Here is a 21,010-nt window from a genome sequence, read left to right on the forward strand (position 1 = left end):
ACCCGCTCTGGTGGCCTCAGGAAAGGCCAGTCCCCATGCGAGTTCTTCGGGGGCCTCTCGGGATTCCTCTCCCGTCGATGCCGGGGCCTAAGACCTTGTGTGGAGTCGGGGCCGGAACCTGAGGATTCGTCTCCAGTGCTGACTTGGATCTTGGGGTACTTCTGGAGTCTCCCCAGGGGATTCAGTCCTCGTCTCGAATGCGGGCATGCACTTGCGCTTTCCTCCAGAGCGGTAGCAGCAGTGTCACGCATTCTGCTGCGTGGATCAAAGGATCTATGGTTTTCCCTCGAGTCTTTCCCACGAGGCTTTCCCACAGGGCTGTCCCACGTGCACACGTGGTGGGAGTCGATCCTGGGCTTGAAAGTCAAGGCAGTGCAGGGAAAACTGGTTCCTCTGGAATGGACTGACACATCCGGCGGACTCTTGGAATGGTGTCACGACCCTGAAGTTCCTCTCGCCTTTCCTGTGGAGAGCGCCTCCTCTTGAGATGCGACGGGAACGCCGGGAATTCTTTCCCTACGAAACAGGGAAAGGATCCCTCATCTCGAGCTAGGAGGTGGAAACGGGGCTCCCCTGGATGTGTGCGGGACCCACGTGCTTCCTCTCGAGTGGAGACGGGTATGTCGGGGAACTTCTTGAGTTGCAGCAAGGGTGTGAAGGACCCTTTGGAAGTTCCAGTGGTTAGACGTGATTAGCCTCGAGACGCCTCAGCGGAAATGGGACTCATCTCGCCTGGAGGGCAAAACCTCCTGGATTTTCTCGAGTTGCGCAGGTGCTCTCGACTTACGACGGGGACCTCAGGGAACCACTCCTCCAGAGCGGTAGCAGCAGTGTCACGCAGTCCGCCGCGTGGATCAAAGGATCTATGGTTTTCCCTCGAGTCTTTCCCACGAGGCTTTCCCACGAGGCTTTCCCACAGGGTTGTCCCACGTGCACACGTGGTGGGAGTCGATCCTCGGCTTGAAAGTCAAGGCAGTACAGGGAAAACAGGTTCCTCTGGAATGGACTGACACATCTGGGGGCTCTTGGAATGGTTGCACGACCCTGGAGTTCCTCTCGCCTTTCCTGTGGAGAGCGCCTCCTCTTGAGATGCGACGGGAAAGCAGGGAATTCTTTCCCTACGAAACAGGGAAATTATCCCTCATCTCGAGCTAGGAGGCGGAAACGGGGCTCCCCTGGATGTTTGCGGGACACCACGTGCTTCCTCTCGAGTGGAGACGGGTATGTCGGGAAACTTCTTGAGTTGCAAGAAGCGTGTGAAGGACCCTTTGGAAGTTCCAGTGGTTAGATGTGATTGGCCTCGAGAAGCCTCAGCGGAAATGGGCCTCATCTCGCCTGGAGGGCAAAACCTCCTGGATTTTCTCGAGTTGCGGCAGGTGCTCTCGACGTACGACGGGGACCTCAGGGACCCGTTCTGGTGGCCTCAGGAAAGGCCAGTCCCCATGCGAGTTCCTCGGGGGCCTCTCGGGATTCCTCTCCCGTCGATGCCGGGGCCTAAGACCTTGTGTGGAGTCGGGGCCGGAACCTGAGGATTCCTCTCCAGTGCTGACATGGATCTTGGGGTACTTCTGGAGTCTCCCCAGGGGAGTCAGTCCTCGTGTCGAATGTGGGCATGCACTTGCGCTTCCCTCCAGAGCGGTAGCAGCAGTATCACGCAGTCCTCCGCGTGGATCAAAGGATCTATGGTTTTCCCTCGAGTCTTTCCCACGAGGCTTTCCCACGAGGCTTTCCCACAGGGCTGTCCCACGTGCACACGTGGTGGGAGTCGATCCTCGGCTTGAACGTCAAGGCAGTTCAGGGAAAACAGGTTCCTCTGGAATGGACTGACACATCTGGGGGACTCTTGGAATGGTGGCACGACCCTGGAGTTCCTCTCGCCTTTCCTGTGGAGAGCGCCTCCTCTTGAGATGCGACGGGAACGCCGGGAATTCTTTCCCTACGAAACAGGGAAAGGATCCCTCATCTCGAGCTAGGAGGCGGAAACGGGGCTCCCCTGGATGTGTGCGGGACACCACGTGCTTCCTCTCGAGTGGAGACGGGTATGTCGGGGAACTTCTTGAGTTGCAGCAAGGGTGTGAAGGACCCTTTGGAAGTTCCAGTGGTTAGACGTGATTGGCCTCGAGAAGCCTCAGCGGAAATGGGCCTCATCTCGCCTGGAGGGCAAAACCTCCTGGATTTTCTCGAGTTGCGGCAGGTGCTCTCGACTTACGACGGGGACCTCAGGGACCTCCTCTGGTGGCCTCAGGAAAGGCCAGTCCCCATGCGAGTTCCTCGGGGGCCTCTCGGGATTCCTCTACCGTCGATGCCGGGGCCAAAGACCTTGTGTGGAGTCGGGGCCGGAACCTGAGGATTCCTCTCCAGTGCTGACATGGATCTTGGGGTATTTCTGGAGTCTCCCCAGGGGAGTCAGTCCTCGTGTCGAATGTGGGCATGCACTTGCGCTTTCCTCCAGAGCGGTAGCAGCAGTGTCACGCAGTCTTCCGTGTGGATCAAAGGGTCTATGGTTTTCCCTCGAGCCTTTCCCACGAGGCTTTCCCACGAGGCTTTCCCACAGGGCTGTCCCACGTGCACACGTGGTGGGAGTCGATCCTCGGCTTGAACGTCAAGTCAGTGCAGGGAAAACAGGTTCCTCTGGAATGGACTGACACATCTGGGGGACTCTTGGAATGGTGGCACGACCCTGGAGTTCCTCTCGCCTTTCCTGTGGAGAGCGCCTCCTCTTGAGATGCGACGGGAACGCCGGGAATTCTTTCCCTACGAAACAGGGAAAGGATCCCTCATCTCAAGCTAGGAGGCGGAAACGGGGCTCCCCTGGATGTGTGCGGGACACCACGTGCTTCCTCTCGAGTGGAGACGGGTATGTCGGGGAACTTCTTGAGTTGCAGAAAGGGTGTGAAGGACCCTTTGGAAGTTCCAGTGGTTAGATGTGATTGGCATCGAGAAGCCTCAGCGGAAATGGGCCTCATCTCGCCTGGAGGGCAAAACCTCCTGGATTTTCTCGAGTTGCGGCAGGTGCTCTAGAATTACGACGGGGACCTCAGGGAACCGCTCTGGTGGCCTCAGGAAAGGCCAGTCACCATGCGAGTTCCTCGGCGGCCTCTCGGGATTCCTCTCCCGTCAATGCCGGGGCCTAAGACCTTGTGTGGAGTCGGGGCCGGAACCTGAGGATTCCTCTCCAGTGCTGACATGGATCTTGGGGTACTTCTGGAGTCTCCCCAGGGGAGTCAGTCCTCGTCTCGAATGCGGGCATGCACTTGCGCTTTCCTCCAGAGCGGTAGCAGCAGTGTCACGCAGTCCGCCGCGTGGATCAAAGGATCTATGGTTTTCCCTCGAGTCTTTCCCACGAGGCTTTCCTCGAGGCTTTCCCACAGGGCTGTCCCACGTGCACACGTGGTGGGAGTCGATCCTCGGCTTGAACGTCAAGGCAGTGCAGGGAAAACAGGTTCCTCTGGAATGGACTGACACATCTGGGGGACTCTTGGAATGGTGGCATGACCCTGCAGTTCCTCTCGCCTTTCCTGTGGAGAGCGCCTCCTCTTGAGATGCGACGGGAACGCCGGGAATTCTTTCCCTACGAAACAGGGAAAGGATCCCTCATCTCGAGCTAGGAGGCAGAAACGGGGCTCCCCTGGATGTGTGCAGGACCCCACGTGCTTCCTCTCGAGTCAGACGGGTATGTCGGGGAACTTCTTGAGTTGCAGCAAGGGTGTGAAGGACCCTTTGGAAGTTCCAGTGGTTAGATGTGATTGGCCTCGAGAAGCCTCAGCGGAAATGGGCCTCATCTCGCCTGGAGGGCAAAACCTCCTGGATTTTCTCGAGTTGGGGCAGGTGCTCTCGACTTACGACGGGGACCTCAGGGACCCACTCTGGTGGCCTCAGGAAAGGCCAGTCCCCATGCGAGTTCCTCGGGGGCCTCTCGGGATTCCTCTCTCGTCGATGCCGGGGCCTAAGACCTTGTGTGGAGTCGGGGCCGGAACCTGAGGATTCCTCTCCAGTGCGGACATGGATCTTGGGGTACTTCTGGAGTCTCCCCAGGGGAGTCAGTCCTCGTCTCGAATGCGGGCATGCACTTGCGCTTTCCTCCAGAGCGGTAGCAGCAGTGTCACGCAGTCTGCCGCGTGGATCAAAGGATCTATGGTTTTCCCTCGAGTCTTTCCCACGAGGCTTTCCCACAGGGCTGTCCCACGTGCACACGTGGTGGGAGTCGATCCTGGGCTTGAAAGTCAAGGCAGTGCAGGGAAAACTGGTTCCTCTGGAATGGACTGACACATCTGGGGGACTCTTGGAATGGTGTCACGACCCTGGAGTTCCTCTCGCCTTTCCTGTGGAGAGCGCCTCCTCTTGAGATGCGACGGGAACGCCGGGAATTCTTTCCCTACGAAACAGGGAAAGGATCCCTCATCTCGAGCTAGGAGGCGGAAACGGGTCTCCCCTGGCTGTGTGCGGGACCCACGTGCTTCCTCTCGAGTGCAGACCGGTATGTCGGGGAACTTCTTGAGTTGCAGCAAGGGTGTGAAGGACCCTGTGGAAGTTCCAGTGGTTAGATGTGATTGGCCTCGAGAAGCCTCAGCGGAAATGGGCCTCATCTCGCCTGGAGGGCAAAACCTCCTGGATTTTCTCGAGTTGCGGCAGGTGCTCTCGACTTACGATGGGGACCTCAGGGACCCGCTCTGGTGGCCTCAGGAAAGGCCAGTCCCCATGCGAGTTCATCGGGGGCCTCTCGGGATTCCTCTCCCGTCGATGCCGGGGCCTAAGACCTTGTGTGGAATCGGGGCCGGAACCTGAGGATTCCTCTCCAGTGTTGACATGGATCTTGGGGTACTTCTGGAGTCTCCCCAGGGGAGTCAGTCCTCGTCTCGAATGCGGGCATGCTCTTGCGCTTTCCTCCAGAGCGGTAGCAGCAGTGTCACACAGTCCGCCGCGTGGATCAAAGGATCTATGGTTTTCCCTCGAGTCTTTCCCACGAGGCTTTCCCACGAGGCTTTCCCACAGGGCTGTCCCACGTGCACACGTGGTGGGAGTCGATCCTCGGCTTGAACGTCAAGGCAGTGCAGGGAAAACAGGTTCCTCTGGAATGGACTGACACATCTGGTGGACTCTTGGAATGGTGGCATGACCCTGGAGTTCCTCTCTCCTTTCCTGTGGAGAGCGCCTCCTCTTGAGATGCGACGGGAACGCCGGGAATTCTTTCCCTACGAAACAGGGAAAGGATCCCTCATCTCGAGCTAGGAGGCGGAAACGGGGCTCCCCTGGATGTGTGCGGGACCCACGTGCCTCCTCTCGAGTGGAGACGGGTATGTCGGGGAACTTCTTGAGTTGCAGCAAGGGTGTAAAGGACCCTTTGGAAGTTCCAGTGGTTAGACTTGATTAGCCTCGAGAAGCCTCAGCGGAAATGGGCCTCATCTCGCCTGGAGGGCAAAACCTCCTGGATTTTCTCGAGTTGCGGCAGGTGCTCTCGACTTACGACAGGGACCTCAGGGACCCGCTCTGGTGGCCTCAGGAAAGGCCAGTCCCCATGCGAGTTCCTCGGGGGCCTCTCGGGATTCCTCTCCCGTCGTTGCCGGGGCCTAAGACCTAGTGTGGAGTCGGGGCCGGAACCTGAGGATTCCTCTCCAGTGCTGACATGGATCTTGGGGTACTTCTGGAGTCTCCCCAGGGGAGTCAATCCTCGTCTCGAATGCGGGCATGCACTTGCGCTTTCCTCCAGAGTTGTAGCAGCAGTGTCACGCAGTCTGCCGCATGGATCAAAGGATCTATGGTTTTCCCTCGAGTCTTTCCCACGAGGCTTTCCCACGAGGCTTTCCCACAGGGCTGTCCCACGTGCACACGTGGTGGGAGTCGATCCTCGGCTTGAACGTCAAGGCAGTGCAGGGAAAACAGGTTCCTCTGGAATGGACTGACACATCTGGGGGACTCTTGGAATGGTGGCACGACCCTGGAGTTCCTCTCGCCTTTCCTGTGGAGAGCGCCTCCTCTTGAGATGCGACGGGAACGCCGGGAATTCTTTCCCTACGAAACAGGGAAAGGATCCCTCATCTCGAGCTAGGAGGCGGAAACGGGGCTCCCCTGATGTGTGCGGGACCCACGTGCTTCCTCTCAAGTGTAGAAGGGTATGTCGGGGAACTTCTTGAGTTGCAGCAAGGGTGTGAATGACCCTTTGGAAGTTCCAGTGGTTAGACGTGATTAGCCTCGAGAAGCCTCAGCGGAAATGGGCCTCATCTCGCCTGGAGGGCAAAACCTCCTGGATATTCTCGAGTTGCGGCAGGTGCTCTCGACTTAAGACGGGGACCTCAGGGACCCGCTCTGGTGGCCTCAGGAAAGGCCAGTCCCCATGCGAGTTCCTCGGGGGCCTCTCGGGATTCCTCTACCGTCGATGCCGGGGCCTAAGACCTTGTGTGGAGTCGGGGCCGGAACCTGAGGATTCCTCTCCAGTGCTGACATGGATCTTGGGGTATTTCTGGAGTCTCCCCAGGGGAGTCAGTCCTCGTGTCGGATGTGGGCATGCACTTGCGCTTTCCTCCAGAGCGGTAGCAGCAGTGTCACGCAGTCCTCCGTGTGGATTAAAGGATCTATGGTTTTCCCTCGAGTCTTTCCCACGAGGCTTTCCCACGAGGCTTTCCCACAGGGCTGTCCCACGTGCACACGTGGTGGGAGTCGATCCTCGGCTTGAACGTCATGGCAGTGCAGGGAAAACAGGTTCCTCTGGAATGGACTGACACATCTGGGGGACTCTTGGAATGGTGGCACGACCCTGGAGTTCCTCTCGCCTTTCCTGTGGAGAGCGCCTCCTCTTGAGATGCGACGGGAACGCCGGGAATTCTTTCCCTACGAAACAGGGAAAGGATCCCTCATCTCGAGCTAGGAGGCGGAAACGGGGCTCCCCTGGATGTGTGCGGGACACCACGTGCTTCCTCTCGAGTGGAGACGGGTATGTCAGGTAACTCCTTGAGTTGCAGCAAGGGTGTGAAGGACCCTTTGGAAGTTCCAGTGGTTAGATGTGATTGGCCTCAAGAAGCCTCAGCGGAAATGGGCCTCATCTCGCCTGGAGGGCAAAACCTCCTGGATTTTCTCGAGTTGCGGCAGGTGCTCTAGAATTACGACGGGGACCTCAGGGAACCGCTCTGGTGGCCTCAGGAAAGGCCAGTCCCCATGCGAGTTCCTCGGCGGCCTCTCGGGATTCCTCTCCCGTCGATGCCGGGGCCTAAGACCTTGTGTGGAGTCGGGGCCGGAACCTGAGGATTCCTCTCCAGTGCTGACATGGATCTTGGGGTACTTCTGGAGTCTCCCCAGGGGAGTCAGTCCTCGTCTCGAATGCGGGCATGCACTTGCGCTTTCCTCCAGAGCGGTAGCAGCAGTGTCACGCAGTCCGCCGCGTGGATCAAAGGATCTATGGTTTTCCCTCGAGTCTTTCCCACGAGGCTTTCCCACGAGGCTTTCCCACAGGGCTGTCCCACGTGCACACGTGGTGGGAGTCGATCCTCGGCTTGAACGTCAAGGCAGTGCAGGGAAAACAGGTTCCTCTGGAATGGACTGACACATCTGGGGGACTCTTGGAATGGTGGCATGACCCTGCAGTTCCTCTCGCCTTTCCTGTGGAGAGCGCCTCCTCTTGAGATGCGACGGGAACGCCGGGAATTCTTTCCCTACGAAACAGGGAAAGGATCCCTCATCTCGAGCTAGGAGGCAGAAACGGGGCTCCCCTGGATGTGTGCAGGACCCCACGTGCTTCCTCTCGAGTGCAGACGGGTATGTCGGGGAACTTCTTGAGTTGCAGCAAGGGTGTGAAGGACCCTTTGGAAGTTCCAGTGGTTAGATGTGATTGGCCTCGAGAAGCCTCAGCGGAAATGGGCCTCATCTCGCCTGGAGGGCAAAACCTCCTGGATTCTCTCGAGTTGGGGCAGGTGCTCTCGACTTACGACGGGGACCTCAGGGACCCACTCTGGTGGCCTCAGGAAACGCCAGTCCCCATGCGAGTTCCTCGGGGGCCTCTCGGGATTCCTCTCCCGACGTTGCCGGGGCCTAAGACCTTGTGTGGAGTCGGGGCCGGAACCTGAGGATTCCTCTCCAGTGCTTACATGGATCTTGGGGTACTTCTGGAGTCTCCCCAGGGGAGTCAGTCCTCGTCTCGAATGCGGGCATGCACTTTCGCTTTCCTCCAGAGCGGTAGCAGCAGTGTCACGCAGTTCGCCGCGTGGATCAAAGGATCTATGGTTTTCCCTCGAGTCTTTCCCACGAGGCTTTCCCACGAGGCTTTCCCACAGGGCTGTCCCACGTGCACAGGTGGTGGGAGTCGATCCTCGGCTTGAACGTCAAGGCAGTGCAGGGAAAACAGGTTCCTCTGGAAAGGACTGACACATCTGGGGGACTCTTGGAATGGTGGCACGACCCTGGAGTTCCTCTCGCCTTTCCTGTGGAGAGCGCCTCCTCTTGAGATGCGACGGGAACGCCGGGAATTCTTTCCCTACGAAACAGGGAAAGGATCCCTCATCTCGAGCTAGGAGGCGGAAACGGGGCTCCCCTGGATGTGTGCGGGACCCCACGTGCTTCCTCTCGAGTGGAGACGGGTATGTCGGGGAACTTCTTGAGTTGCAGCAAGGGTGTGAAGGACCCTTTGGAAGTTCCAGTGGTTAGATGTGATTAGCCTCGAGAAGCCTCAGCGGAAATGGGCCACATCTCACCTGGAGGGCAAAACCTCCTGGATTTTCTCGAGTTGCGGCAGGTGCCCTCGACTTACGACGGGGACCTCGGGGACCCGCTCTGGTGGCCTCAGGAAAGGCCAGTCCCCATGCGAGTTCCTCGGGGGCCTCTCGGGATTCCTCTCCCGTCGATGCCGGGGCCTAAGACCTTGTGTGGAGTCGGGGCCGGAACCTGAGGATTCCTCTCCAGTGCTGACATTGATCTTGGGGTATTTCTGGAGTCTCCCCAGGGGAGTCAGTCCTCGTGTCGAATGCGGGCATGCACTTGCGCTTTCCTCCAGAGCGGTAGCAGCAGTGTCACGCAGTCCGCCGCGTGGATCAAAGGATCTATGGTTTTCCCTCGAGACTTTCCCACGAGGCTTTCCCACGAGGCTTTTCCACAGGGCTGTCCCACGTGCACACGTGGTGGGAGTCGATCCTCGGCTTGAACGTCAAGGCAGTGCAGGGAAAACAGGTTCCTCTGGAATGGACTGACACGTCTGGGGGACTCTTGGAATGGTGACACGACCCTGGACTTCCTCTCGCCTTTCCTGTGGAGAGCGACTCCTTTTGAGATGCGACGGGAAAGCCAAGAATTCTTTCCCTACGAAACAGGGAAAGGATCCCTCATCTCGAGCTAGGCGGCGGAAACGGGGCTCCCCTGGATGTGTGCGGGACCCTCGTGCTTCCTCTCGAGTGGAGACGGGTAGGTCGGGGAACTTCGTGAGTTGCAGCAAGGGTGTGAAGGACCCTTTGGAAGTTCCAGTGGTTAGATGTGATTAGCCTCGAGAATCCTCAGCGGAAATGGGCCTCATCTCGCCTGGAGGGCAAAACCTCCTGGATTTTCTCGAGTTGCGGCAGGTGCTCTCGACTTACGACGGGGACCACGGGGACCCGTTCTGGTGGCCTCAGGAAAGGCCAGTCCCCATGCGAGTTCCTCGGGGGCCTCTCGGGATTCCTCTCCCGTCGATGCCGGGGCCTAAGACCTTGTGTGGAGTCGGGGCCGGAACCTGAGGATTCCTCTCCAGTGCTGACATGGATCTTGGGGTACTTCTGGAGTCTCCCCAGGGGAGTCAGTCCTCGTCTCGAATGCGGGCATGCACTTGCGCTTTCCTCCAGAGCGGTAGCAGCAGTGTCACGCAGTCCGCCGCGTGGATCAAAGGATCTATGGTTTTCCCTCGAGTCTTTCCCACGAGGCTTTCCCAAGAGGCTTTCCCACAGGGCTGTCCCACGTGCACATGTGGTGGGAGTCGATCCTCGGCTTGAACGTCATGGCAGTGCAGGGAAAACAGGTTCCTCTGGAATGGACTGACACATCTGGGGGACTCTTGGAATGGTGGCACGACCCTGGAGTTCTTCTCGCCTTTCCTGTGGAGAGCGCCTCCTCTTGAGATGCGACGGAACGCCGGGAATTCTTTCCCTACCAAACAGGGAAAGGATCCCTCATCTCGAGCTAGGAGGCGGAAACGGGGCTCCCCTGGATGTGTGCGCGACCCTCGTGCTTCCTCTCGAGTGGAGACGGATATGTCGGGGAACTTCTTGAGTTGCAGCAAGGGTGTGAAGGACCCTTTGGAAGTTCCAGTGGTTAGATGTGATTAGCCTCGAGAAGCCTCAGCGGAAATGGGCCTCATCTCGCCTGGAGGGCAAAACATCCTGGATTTTCTCGAGTTGCGGCAGGTGCTCTCGACTTACGACGGGGACCTCGGGGACCCGCTCTGGTGGCCTCAGGAAAGGCCAGTCCCCATGCGAGTTCCTCGGGGGCCTCTCGGGATTCCTCTCCCGTCGATGCCGGGGCCTAAGACCTTGTGTGGAGTCGGGGCCGGAACCTGAGGATTCCTCTCCAGTGCTGACATGGATCTTGGGCTACTTCTGGAGTCTCCCCAGGGGAGTCATTCCTCGTCTCGAATGCGGGCATGCACTTGCGCTTTCCTCCAGAGCGGTAGCAGCAGTGTCACGCAGTCCGCCGCGTGGATCAAAGGATCTATGGTTTTCCCTCGAGTCTTTCCCACGAGGCTTTTCCACGAGGCTTTCCCACAGGGCTGTCCCACGTGCACATGTGGTGGGAGTCGATCCTCGGCTTGAACGTCAAGGCAGTGCAGGGAAAACAGGTTCCTCTGGAATGGACTGACACATCTGGGGGACTCTTGGAATGGTGGCAAGACCATGGAGTTCTTCTCGCCTTTCCTGTGGAGAGCTCCTCCTCTTGAGATGCGACGGAACGCCGGGAATTCTTTCCCTACGAAACAGGGAAAGGATCCCTCATCTCGAGCTAGGAGGCGGAAACGGGGCTCCCCTGAATGTGTGCGGGACCCTCGTGCTTCCTCTCGAGTGGAGACGGGTATGTCGGGAAGTTCTTGAGTTGCAGCAAGGGTGTGAAGGACCCTTTGGAAGTTCCAGTGGTTAGATGTGATTAGCCTCGAGAAGCCTCAGCGGAAATGGGCCTCATCTCGCCTGGAGGGCAAAACCTCCTGGATTTTCTCGAGTTGCGGCAGGTGCTCTCGACTTACGACGGGGACCTCAGGGACCCGCTCAGGTGGCCTCAGGAAAGGCCAGTCCCCATGCGAGTTCCTCGGGGGCCTCTCGGGATTCCTCTCCCGTCGATGCCGGGGCCTAAGACCTTGTGTGGAGTCGGGCCGGAACCTGAGGATTCCTCTCCAGTGCTGACATGGATCTTGGGCTACTTATGGAGTCTCCCCAGGGGAGTCAGTCCTCTTCTCGAATGCGGGTATGCAATTGCGCTTTCCTCCAGAGCGGTAGCAGCAGTGTCACGCAGTCCGCCGCGTGGATCAAAGGATCTATGGTTTTCCCTCGAGTCTTTCCCACTAGGCTTTCCCACAGAGCTGTTCCACGTGCACACGTCGTGGGAGTCGATCCTCGGCTTGAACGTCAAGGCAGTGCAGGGAAAACAGGTTCCTCTGGAATGGACTGACACATCTGGGGGACTCTTGGAATGGTGGCACGACCCTGGAGTTACTCTCGCCTTTCCTGTGGAGAGCGCCTCCTCTTGAGATGCGATGGGAACGCCGGGAATTCTTTCCCTACGAAACAGGGAAATGATCCCTCATCTCGAGCTAGGAGGCGGAAACGGGGCTCCCCTGGATATGTGCGGGACCCTCGTGCTTCCTCTCGAGTGGAGACGGGTATGTCGGGGAACTTCTTGAGTTGCAGCATGGGTGTGAAGGACCCTTTGGATGTTCCAGTGGTTAGATGTGATTAGCCTCGAGAAGCCTCAGCGGAAATGGGCCACGTCTCGCCTGGAGGGCAAAACCTCCTGGATTTTCTCGAATTGCGGCAGGGGCCCTCGACTTACGACGGGGATCTCGGGGACCCGCTCTGGTGGCCTCAGGAAAGGCCAGTCCCCATGCGAGTTCCTCGGGGGCCTCTCGGGATTCCTCTCCCGTCGATGCCGGGGCCTAAGACCTTGTGTGGAGTCGGGGCCGGAACCTGAGGATTCCTCTCCAGAGCTGACATGGATCTTGGGGTACTTCTGGAGTCTCCCCAGGGGAGTCAGTGCTCGTCTCGAATGCGGGCATGCACTTGCGCTTTCCTCCAGAGCGGTAGCAGCAGTGTCACGCCGTCCGCCGCGTGGATCAAAGGATCTATGGTTTTCCCTCGAGTCTTTCCCACGAGGCTTTCCACGAGGCTTTCCCACAGGGCTGTCCCAAATGCACGCGTGGTGGGAGTCGATCCTCGGCTTGAACGTCAAGGCAGTACAGGGAAAAGAAGTTCCTCTGTAATGGACTGACATATCTGTGGGTCTCTTGGAATGGTGGCACGACCCTGGAGTTCCTCTCGCCTTTCCTGTGGAGAGCGCCTCCTCTTGAGATGCGACGGGAACGCCGGGAATTCTTTCCCTACGAAACAGGGAAAGGATCCCTCATCTCAAGCTATGAGGCGGAAACGGGGATCCCCTGGATGTGTGCGGGACCCTGGTGCTTCCTCTCGAGTGGAGACGGTTTTGTCGGGGAACTTCTTGTGTTGCAGCAAGGGTGTGAAGGACCCTTTGGAAGTTCCAGTGGTTAGATGTGATTAGCCTCGGGAAGCCTCAGCAGAAATGGGCCTCATCTCGCCTGGAGGGCAAAACCTCCTGGATTTTCTCGAGTTGCGGCAGGTGCTCTCGACTTACGACGGGGACCTCAGGGAACCACTCCTCCAGAGCGGTAGCAGCAGTGTCACGCAGTCCGCCGCGTGGATCAAAGGATCTATGGTTTTCCCTCGAGTCTTTCCCACGAGGCTTTCCCACGAGTCTTTCCCACAGGGTTGTCCCACGTGCACACGTGGTGGGAGTCGATCCTCGGCTTGAAAGTCAAGGCAGTACAGGGAAAACAGGTTCCTCTGGAATGGACTGACACATCTGGGGGCTCTTGGAATGGTTGCACGACCCTGGAGTTCCTCTCGCCTTTCCTGTGGAGAGCGCCTCCTCTTGAGATGCGACGGGAAAGCAGGGAATTCTTTCCCTACGAAACAGGGAAATTATCCCTCATCTCGAGCTAGGAGGCGGAAACGGGGCTCCCCTGGATGTTTGCGGGACACCACGTGCTTCCTCTCGAGTGGAGACGGGTATGTCGGGAAACTTCTTGAGTTGCAAGAAGCGTGTGAAGGACCCTTTGGAAGTTCCAGTGGTTAGATGTGATTGGCCTCGAGAAGCCTCAGCGGAAATGGGCCTCATCTCGCCTGGAGGGCAAAACTTCCTGGATTTTCTCGAGTTGCGGCAGGTGCTCTCGACGTACGACGGGGACCTCAGGGACCCGTTCTGGTGGCCTCAGGAAAGGCCAGTCCCCATGCGAGTTCCTCGGGGGCCTCTCGGGATTCCTCTCCCGTCGATGCCGGGGCCTAAGACCTTGTGTGGAGTCGGGGCCGGAACCTGAGGATTCCTCTCCAGTGCTGACATGGATCTTGGGGTACTTCTGGAGTCTCCCCAGGGGAGTCAGTCCTCGTGTCGAATGTGGGCATGCACTTGCGCTTCCCTCCAGAGCGGTAGCAGCAGTGTCACGCAGTCCTCCGCGTGGATCAAAGGATCTATGGTTTTCCCTCGAGTCTTTCCCACGAGGCTTTCCCACGAGGCTTTCCCACAGGGCTGTCCCACGTGCACACGTGGTGGGAGTCGATCCTCGGCTTGAACGTCAAGGCAGTGCAGGGAAAACAGGTTCCTCTGGAATGGACTGACACATCTGGGGGACTCTTGGAATGGTGGCACGACCCTGGAGTTCCTCTCGCCTTTCCTGTGGAGAGCGCCTCCTCTAGAGATGCGACGGGAACGCCGGGAATTCTTTCCCTACGAAACAGGGAAAGGATCCCTCATCTCGAGCTAGGAGGCGGAAACGGGGCTCCCCTGGATGTGTGCGGGACACCACGTGCTTCCTCTCCAGTGGAGACGGGTATGTCGGGGAACTTCTTGAGTTGCAGCAAGGGTGTGAAGGAACCTTTGGAAGTTCCAGTGGTTAGATGTGATTGGCCTCGAGAAGCCTCAGCGGAAATGGGCCTCATCTCGCCTGGAGGGCAAAACCTCCTGAATTTTCTCGAGTTGCGGCAGGTGCTCTCGACTTACGACGGGGACCTCAGGGACCCGCTCTGGTGGCCTCAGGAAAGGCCAGTCCCCATGCGAGTTCCTCGGGGGCCTCTCGGGATTCCTCTACCGTCGATGCCGGGGCCAAAGACCTTGTGTGGAGTCGGGGCCGGAACCTGAGGATTCCTCTCCAGTGCTGACATGGATCTTGGGTTATTTCTGGAGTCTCCCCAGGGGAGTCAGTCCTCGTGTCGAATGTGGGCATGCACTTGCGCTTTCCTCCAGAGCGGTAGCAGCAGTGTCACGCAGTCCTCCGTGTGGATCAAAGGGTCTATGGTTTTCCCTCGAGCCTTTCCCACGAGGCTTTCCCACGAGGCTTTCCCACAGGGCTGTCCCACGTGCACACGTGGTGGGAGTCGATCCTCGGCTTGAACGTCAAGTCAGTGCAGGGAAAACAGGTTCCTCTGGAATGGACTGACACATCTGGGGGACTCTTGGAATGGTGGCACGACCCTGGAGTTCCTCTCGCCTTTCCTGTGGAGAGCGCCTCCTCTTGAGATGCGACGGGAACGCCGGGAATTCTTTCCCTACGAAACAGGGAAAGGATCCCTCATCTCGAGCTAGGAGGCGGAAACGGGGCTCCCCTGGATGTGTGCGGGACACCACGTGCTTCCTCTCGAGTGGAGACGGGTATGTCGGGGAACTTCTTGAGTTGCAGAAAGGGTGTGAAGGACCCTTTGGAAGTTCCAGTGGTTAGATGTGATTGGCCTCGAGAAGCCTCAGCGGAAATGGGCCTCATCTCGCCTGGAGGGCAAAACCTCCTGGATTTTCTCGAGTTGCGGCAGGTGCTCTAGAATTACGACGGGGACCTCAGGGAACCGCTCTGGTGGCCTCAGGAAAGGCCAGTCCCCATGCGAGTTCCTCGGCGGCCTCTCGGGATTCCTCTCCCGTCAATGCCGGGGCCTAAGACCTTGTGTGGAGTCAGGGCCGGAACCTGAGGATTCCTCTCCAGTGCTGACATGGATCTTGGGGTACTTCTGGAGTCTCCCCAGGGGAGTCAGTCCTCGTCTCGAATGCGGGCATGCACTTGCGCTTTCCTCCAGAGCGGTAGCAGCAGTGTCACGCAGTCCGCCGCGTGGATCAAAGGATCTATGGTTTTCCCTCGAGCCTTTCCCACGAGGCTTTCCCACGAGGCTTTCCCACAGGGCTGTCCCACGTGCACACGTGGTGGGAGTCGATCCTCGGCTTGAACGTCAAGGCAGTGCAGGGAAAACAGGTTCCTCTGGAATGGACTGACACATCTGGGGGACTCTTGGAATGGTGGCACGACCCTGGAGTTCCTCTCTCCTTTCCTGTGGAGAGCGCCTCCTCTTGAGATGCGACGGGAACGCCGGGAATTCTTTCCCTACGAAACAGGGAAAGGATTCCTCATCTCGAGCTCGGAGGCGGAAACGGGGCTCCCCTGGAGGTGTGCGGGACCCACGTGCTTCCTCTCGAGTGGAGACGGGTATGTCGGGGAACTTCTTGAGTTGCAGCAAGGGTGTGAAGGACCCTTTGGAAGTTCCAGTGGTTAGACGTGATTAGCCTCGAGAAGCCTCAGCGGAAATGGGCCTCATCTCGCCTGGAGGGCAAAACCTCCTGGATTTTCTCGAGTTGCGGCAGGTGCTCTCGACTTACGACGGGGACCTCAGGGACCCGCTCTGGTGGCCTCAGGAAAGGCCAGTCCCCATGCGAGTTCCTCGGGGGCCTCTCGGGATTCCTCTACCGTCAATGCCGGGGCCTAAGACCTTGTGTGGAGTCGGGGCCGGAACCTGAGGATTCCTCTCCAGTGCTGACATGGATCTTGGGGTACTTCTGGAGTCTCCCCAGGGGAGTCAGTCCTCGTGTCGAATGTGGGCATGCACTTGCGCTTTCCTCCAGAGCGGTAGCAGCAGTGTCACGCAGTCCGCCGCGTGGATCAAAGGATCTATGGTATTCCCTCGAGTCTTTCCCACGAGGCTTTCCCAGGAGGCTTTCCCACAGGGCTGTCCCACGTGCACACGTGGTGGGAGTCGATCCTCGGCTTGAACGTCAAGGCAGTGCAGGGAAAACAGGTTCCTCTGGAATGGACTGACACATCTGGGGGACTCTTGGAATGGTGGCACGACCCTGGAGTTCCTCTCTCCTTTCCTGTGGAGAGCGCCTCCTCTTGAGATGCGACGGGAACGCCGGGAATTCTTTCCCTACGAAACAGGGAAAGGATCCCTCATCTCGAGCTAGGAGGCGGAAACGGGGCTCCCCTGGATGTGTGCGGGACACCACGTGCTTCCTCTCGAGTGCAGACGGGTATGTCGGGGAACTTCTTGAGTTGCAGCAAGGGTGCGAAGGCCCTTTGGAAGTTCCAGTTGTTATATGTGATTGGCCTCTAGAAGCTTCAGCGGAAATGGGCCTCATCTCGCCTGGAGGGCAAAACCTCCTGGATTTTCTCGAGTTGCGGCAGGTGCTCTCGAATTACGACGGGGACCTCAGGGACCCGCTCTGGTGGCCTCAGGAAAGGCCAGTCCCCATGCGAGTTCCTCGGGGGCCTCTCGGGATTCCTCTCTCGTCGATGCCGGGGCCTAAGACCTTGTGTGGAGTCGGGGCCGGAACCTGAGGATTCCTCTCCAGTGCGGACATGGATCTTGGGGTACTTCTGGAGTCTCCCCAGGGGAGTCAGTCCTCGTCTCGAATGCGGGCATGCACTTGCGCTTTCCTCCAGAGCGGTAGCAGCAGTGTCACGCAGTCCGCCGCGTGGATCAAAGGGTCTATGGTTTTCCCTCGAGTCTTTCCCACGAGGCTTTCCCACGAGGCTTTCCCACAGGGCTGTCCCACGTGCACACGTGGTGGGAGTCGATCCTCGGCTTGAACGTCAAGGCAGTGCAGGGAAAACAGGTTCCTCTGGAATGGACTGACACTTCTGGGGGACTCTTGGAATGGTGTCACGACCCTGGAGTTCCTCTCGCCTTTCCTGTGGAGAGCGCCTCCTCTTGAGATGCGACGGGAACGCCGGAATTCTTTCCCTACGAAACAGGGAAAGGATCCCTCATCTCGAGCTAGGAGGCGGAAATGGGGCTCCCCTGGATGTGTGTGGGACCCACGTGCTTCCTCTCGAGTGGAGACGGGTATGTCGGGGAACTTCTTGAGTTGCAGCAAGGTTGTAAAGGACCCTTTGGAAGTTCCAGTGGTTAGACTTGATTAGCCTCGAGAGGCCTCAGCGGAAATGGGCCTCATCTCGCCTGGAGGGCAAAACCTCCTGGATTTTCTCGAGTTGCGTCAGGTGCTCTCGACTTACGACGGGGACCTCAGGGACCCGCTCTGGTGGCCTCAGGAAAGGCCAGTCCCCATGCGAGTTCCTCGGGGGCCTCTCGGGATTCCTCTCCCGTCGATGCCGGGGCCTTAGACCTTGTGTGGTGTCGGGGCCGGAACCTGAGGATTCGTCTCCAGTGCTGACATGGATCTTGGGGTACTTCTGGAGTCTCCCCAGGGGAGTCAGTCCTCGTCTCGAATGCGGGCATGCACTTGCGCTTTCCTCCAGAGCGGTAGCAGCAGTGTCACGCAGTCTGCCGCGTGGATCAAAGAATCTATGGTTTTCCCTCGAGTCTTTCCCACGAGGCTTTCCCACAGGGCTGTCCCACGTGCACACGTGGTGGGAGTCTATCCTGGGCTTGAAAGTCAAGGCAGTGCAGGGAAAACTGGTTCCTCTGGAATGGACTGACACATCTGGGGGACTCTTGGAATGGTGTCACGACCCTGGAGTTCCTCTCGCCTTTCCTGTGGAGAGCGCCTCCTCTTGAGATGCGACGGGAACGCCGGGAATTCTTTCCCTACGAAACAGGGAAAGGATCCCTCATCTCGAGCTAGGAGGTGGAAACGGGTCTCCCCTGGCTGTGTGCGGGACCCACGTGCTTCCTCTCGAGTGCAGACCCGTATGTCGGGGAACTTCTTGAGTTGCAGCAAGGGTGTGAAGGACCCTGTGGAAGTTCCAGTGGTTAGATGTGATTGGCCTCGAGAAGCCTCAGCGGAAATGGGCCTCATCTCGCCTGGAGGGCAAAACCTCCTGGATTTTCTCGAGTTGCGGCAGGTGCTCTCGACTTACGACGGGGACCTCAGGGACCCGCTCTGGTGGCCTCAGGAAAGGCCAGTCCCCATGCGAGTTCCTCGGGGGCCTCTCGGGATTCCTCTCCCGTCGATGCCGGGGCCTAAGACCTTGTGTGGAGTCGGGGCCGGAACCTGAGGATTCCTCTCCAGTGCTGACATGGATCTTGGGGTACTTCTGGAGTCTCCCCAGGGGAGTCAGTCCTCGTGTCGAATGTGGGCATGCACTTGCGCTTTCCTCCAGAGCGGTAGCAGCAGTGTCACGCAGTCCGCCGCGTGGATCAAAGGATCTATGGTTTTCCCTCGAGTCTTTCCCACGAGGCTTTCCCAGGAGGCTTTCCCACAGGGCTGTCCCACGTGCACACGTGGTGGGAGTCGATCCTCGGCTTGAACGTCAAGGCAGTGCAGGGAAAACAGGTTCCTCTGGAATGGACTGACACATCTGGGGGACTCTTGGAATGGTGGCACGACCCTGGAGTTCCTCTCTCCTTTCCTGTGGAGAGCGCCTCCTCTTGAGATGCGACGGGAACGCCGGGAATTCTTTCCCTACGAAACAGGGAAAGGATCCCTCATCTCGAGCTAGGAGGCGGAAACGGGGCTCCCCTGGATGTGTGCGGGACACCACGTGCTTCCTCTCGAGTGCAGACGGGTATGTCGGGGAACTTCTTGAGTTGCAGCAAGGGTGTCAAGGCCCTTTGGAAGTTCCAGTTGTTAGATGTGATTGGCCTCTAGAAGCTTCAGCGGAAATGGGCCTCATCTCGCCTGGAGGGCAAAACCTCCTGGATTTTCTCGAGTTGCGGCAGGTGCTCTCGAATTACGACGGGGACCTCAGGGACCCGCTCTGGTGGCCTCAGGAAAGGCCAGTCCCCATGCGAGTTCCTCGGGGGCCTCTCGGGATTCCTCTACCGTCGATGCCGGGGCCTAAGACCTTGTGTGGAGTCGGGGCCGAAACCTGAGGATTCCTCTCCAGTGCGGACATGGATCTTGGGGTACTTCTGGAGTCTCCCCAGGGGAGTCAGTCCTCGTCTCGAATGCGGGCATGCACTTGCGCTTTCCTCCAGAGCGGTAGCAGCAGTGTCACGCAGTCCGCCGCATGGATCAAAGGGTCTATGGTTTTCCCTCGAGTCTTTCCCACGAGGCTTTCCCACGAGGCTTTCCCACAGGGCTGTCCCACGTGCACACGTGGTGGGAGTCGATCCTCGGCTTGAACGTCAAGGCAGTGCAGGGAAAACAGGTTCCTCTGGAATGGACTGACACTTCTGGGGGACTCTTGGAATGGTGTCACGACCCTGGAGTTCCTCTCGCCTTTCCTGTGGAGAGCGCCTCCTCTTGAGATGCGACGGGAACGCCGGAATTCTTTCCCTACGAAACAGGGAAAGGATCCCTCATCTCGAGCTAGGAGGCGGAAACGGGGCTCCCCTGGATGTGTGTGGGACCCACGTGCTTCCTCTCGAGTGGAGACGGGTATGTCGGGGAACTTCTTGAGTTGCAGCAAGGTTGTAAAGGACCCTTTGGAAGTTCCAGTGGTTAGACTTGATTAGCCTCGAGAGGCCTCAGCGGAAATGGGCCTCATCTCGCCTGGAGGGCAAAACCTCCTGGATTTTCTCGAGTTGCGTCAGGTGCTCTCGACTTACGACGGGGACCTCAGGGACCCGCTCTGGTGGCCTCAGGAAAGGCCAGTCCCCATGCGAGTTCCTCGGGGGCCTCTCGGGATTCCTCTCCCGTCGATGCCGGGGCCTTAGACCTTGTGTGGTGTCGGGGCCGGAACCTGAGGATTCGTCTCCAGTGCTGACATGGATCTTGGGGTACTTCTGGAGTCTCCCCAGGGGAGTCAGTCCTCGTCTCGAATGCGGGCATGCACTTGCGCTTTCCTCCAGAGCAGTAGCAGCAGTGTCACGCAGTCTGCCGCGTGGATCAAAGGATCTATGGTTTTCCCTCGAGTCTTTCCCACGAGGCTTTCCCACAGGGCTGTCCCACGTGCACACGTGGTGGGAGTCGATCCTGGGCTTGAAAGTCAAGGCAGTGCAGGGAAAACTGGTTCCTCTGGAATGGACTGACACATCTGGGGGACTCTTGGAATGGTGTCACGACCCTGGAGTTCCTCTCGCCTTTCCTGTGGAGAGCGCCTCCTCTTGAGATGCGACGGGAACGCCGGGAATTCTTTCCCTACGAAACAGGGAAAGGATCCCTCATCTCGAGCTAGGAGGTGGAAACGGGTCTCCCCTGGCTGTGTGCGGGACCCACGTGCTTCCTCTCGAGTGCAGACCGGTATGTCGGGGAACTTCTTGAGTTGCAGCAAGGGTGTGAAGGACCCTGTGGAAGTTCCAGTGGTTAGATGTGATTGGCCTCGAGAAGCCTCAGCGGAAATGGGCCTCATCTCGCCTGGAGGGCAAAACCTCCTGGATTTTCTCGAGTTGCGGCAGGTGCTCTCGACTTACGACAGGGACCTCAGGGACCCGCTCTGGTGGCCTCAGGAAAGGCCAGTCCCCATGCGAGTTCCTCGGGGGCCTCTCGGGATTCCTCTCCCGTCGTTGCCGGGGCCTAAGACCTTGTGTGGAGTCGGGGCCGGAACCTGAGGATTCCTCTCCAGTGCTGATATGGATCTTGGGGTACTTCTGGAGTCTCCCCAGGGGAGTCAATCCTCGTCTCGAATGCGGGCATGCACTTGCGCTTTCCTCCAGAGTTGTAGCAGCAGTGTCACGCAGTCTGCCGCGTG

The sequence above is a fragment of the Ovis canadensis genome, chromosome 24 (genome assembly GCF_042477335.2).
Source record: "Ovis canadensis isolate MfBH-ARS-UI-01 breed Bighorn chromosome 24, ARS-UI_OviCan_v2, whole genome shotgun sequence".
In the NCBI taxonomy this organism is placed as follows: Eukaryota; Metazoa; Chordata; class Mammalia; order Artiodactyla; family Bovidae; genus Ovis; species Ovis canadensis.